Raw genomic sequence first — 3,647 nt, forward strand, 5'->3', positions numbered from 1 at the left:
GATCAACCGATAATATTGGCAAGGATGTTTGGGGATCTTAGGTTGTCAGGTGTAACTAGTTTATTTTATTGGTCGGCATTATGAATTCACGAACGACTATGATTGGCTTCGTCGACAAGACTCGATATCCAAGTTTTTTTTTACCAATGTCACTCTTGGACATGGCTTATTCAGCTAAACCATTTTTTATTTCGATGTCACGATCATAAAGAGTATAGTTCATCCAAAATTAAGTTTTCGAGAGTATTTCCACCAAGATAAATTGATTGATGGTAATTTTCCATTTTTTCCGATGTCACTCTTGAACGAGCTTGTAAAATCTAAATTTCATCCAAAATCTAAGTTTCTGGAGATCACCGAGATAAATTGAATTAATTTTCTATTTTTACTGATGTCATGGACGAGCTTATAAACCAATTTATATTTCGATGTCACAATTTTAGAAAGTACAATTTATTTCCCAAATCTAAGTTTACCGGGAAATATCTCCACCAAGATAAATTGATGGATGGTAATTTTCAATTTTACCGATGTTACTCTTGGACAAGCTTATAAACCCCGGATTTTTATTTCGATGTCAAGATATCTTAGCAATTATATTTCATCCAAATCTAAGTTTCCGGAGATCACCGAGATAAATTGATTTAATTTTCTATTTTTATCGATTTCGCTCATGGACGAGCTTGTAAACCAATTTATATTTCGATGTCACGATCTATGGTAATTTTCAATTTTTACCGATGTCACTCTTGGACGAGCTTCTGAACCAATTTTTATTTATTTCGATGTCACGACCTTAGCAAGAACTTTTCGTCCAAATCTAAGTTTCCGGGGAGTATTTCCACCGAGACAAATTGCTTAATATTAATTTTCCATTTTTACCGATGTCACTCTTGGACGAGCTTGTAAACCAATTTATATTTCTTCCAAGTTAAGTTCCTTGATGTTAATTTTCCACCCAATTTTTTTATTTTATATTATATTGTATTGATTTATTTTCCAAAGCTATACTTGTTCACTAGCCAAGTTATCATGCTTGTACGTGGCTAAGATAGAGGTTGAATCGTAAAGTGAAAACGTGTGTCACGGTATAAAACACGAGCAAGGGAGACTAGGAGAGTAATACTACTCGGCTTTTTCTTTTCCAAGTCTCTCTCTAAACTGAACCTAGGGTTTCAGTATCAAAAACTGAAAGTTTTAGTATCAAACCAGAGAAAATGACTTCTATAGTAGTAACTTCCTTCCGATTTCTTTTTCTTGATGATGAAGACAGCGAGATTGTTGGTTATTTTGGTTGCAAGGTTGTTCCTTGTTTTGGAGATGAAGAGGATGATGATTATGATGTTGTTGACGATGAAGAAGAGGAGGACGATGAAGAGGATTCTGAGGATGATGATGATGATGAGTATGATTCTGAGGATGATGATGATGATGATTTAGATGATCCAGAACACTTCTTTTGGTTTGGGCTAGCGCTTGAGGATGAAGATGAAGACGGTGATGTTGATGATGATTGGCCATACAAAGATGTGGTTACGATTGTCGACAGCAGCAGTGAAGAAGAAGGGGATTCTAAATGATCTAGTCCTCTATTTTCATGGTTTTGCTATGCAAGAATGGTATTGAGTCACATCTCGATCCATCATATTTTGTTAGTTATGTCTTTTTTTTGTGTGTGTGTTATTAGTGTATCTTATGTCTTTTTTTTAGATGTTTAATTAGTCTGTTTGTAAAGATGCTTGTACGTTTACTTTTTGTGAATGTTTAATATTTAAGGATGCAATATTTTGTTTAGATTCCAAGTGCATATGTTGTTTAATTTCTGTCCATTGTTCATCTGTTGGAGTATCAATCTCTTGATGAAACAAAATGAACTAGTAATGTGCTTAAGGGGGCTTGGCTTAGAGATTTGGATCTGAAGAGTTAGGGTTAACCATGATTTTGTTGTGGCTTTGCTGTTAAAGTGATAGGATCATGAATATGATAGGTACTATATACTGAGTCTTGTATTAGAGTTGAAAAAAATAGCCAAATTTTTCATAAATTGCAATGCCAAATCTGACAAAGATAACCAAAAAAAAAAATCAGAATTGATAGCACAATTGAACAGTAGGCCTTTGACTGCTACACAATTTTGCTTACACAATTAACAAAATTAGCATACTAAAAATAATGTAAAAAACTTGAATTTAGTCTATGCCAAGTGCTCAGCCATAAATTTGCTGGTCTTGGTGGCTTCCCATGTTCTTATTCATTATAATCATTATCCAAATGTTCACCATAGATTTTCTCAAATGCATCCCAAGAAGCAAAACCCTTCGGAGGAGGATCATCTTCAACATGGATCATTTTCTTAATATGAACTAATTCCCATTCTTCATCGACATACTCTTCTAGTATATCACCAATGCTTTCCACAAAGTCATCCCATGAAGAAAAGCCCTTCGGAGGAGGAGGATCATTATTAACAAGACCATTGGCAGGAACAACACATTTCTCATTAGAACTCATCCTCTCAATTCCTTCGTTCTTTTACTTATGAACGAGGTATCTAGGATCCAAATCTAGCTAAATATATTATTTTTTCCTATAAATATCTAGTATCCAAATCTAAATATAGTGGGTGGGTTATGTTTACCATGAATATAACAAATGAAAATCAAGGTGATATATGGAAAGTGCAATTTTGCGGATTTTGCGAGACCCAACAGAAAAATATTGCATTAGGATTCTAGGATTAGACTACTGATCGTTAGTTATAATTAGACGCCTATATTCTTCCTGAAACCCTAAAGAAATCTCTAAATATCCTGACACATTAAGCATTCATGTCAATGAGATAGTACACTTGTTAAAATTAAAAGTTTACCTTCCTTATTTAACAAAATAGTCCTTCCTTATTGAATTTTAGACGCAATTTTTCCTACTATCATAATTGATTTTTTGTAAAATTCATAGACCAACACTTATTGATCATGCACGGTTTACCAGGATTTACAGGCATTATGCGACGCTGGTGTATTGCCATATCTTGATTTGTCAAAATACATCATTATTATCCTCTCATGACCCGTCCCATCTTTTAATTGCACACAACGTTATCTTTAAGAGTAAAACGAGGCGGTAGCCTAATTTGAAGGCCATAACTGTAGCATTATGGTTCACCAGGGTTCGCATGTTTGGCTCATGTATCAAGCCATATAAGTACCTGACCAAGTGACCAACAATAAGATCTAATTAATAATAAAATAAAATAATAATATTTTACATCGACGACATTAGGGATGGTCATGGGGCGGGTAGTGTCAATCCCAGTCACTGCCTCGTTCGTCAAAAAAAATACCCATCCCCGCCCCGTTACCCATATGAATTGGGGCGGGGCAGGTATGGGGAATACCCATATGGGGCGGGTTCCCCATGGGTTACCCGTAACACTGAGTTAATACATAAATTTGATTATAATCAAAACTTAAATATGATTCAAACAAAAATAATAACGTAAGAACGACGCATTCTGGAATCTTAAATTCAGTAATTTATCTTAAAGTGAACAAAATAATCTGTTAATGACTTATTAGTTTTTCTGTTTTTTCCTGTCTCGTTCTATCTTCGTCCATGTTAACCATTTCATTATCTGCTTCATTTTC

The sequence above is a fragment of the Papaver somniferum genome, chromosome 10 (genome assembly GCF_003573695.1).
Source record: "Papaver somniferum cultivar HN1 chromosome 10, ASM357369v1, whole genome shotgun sequence".
In the NCBI taxonomy this organism is placed as follows: Eukaryota; Viridiplantae; Streptophyta; class Magnoliopsida; order Ranunculales; family Papaveraceae; genus Papaver; species Papaver somniferum.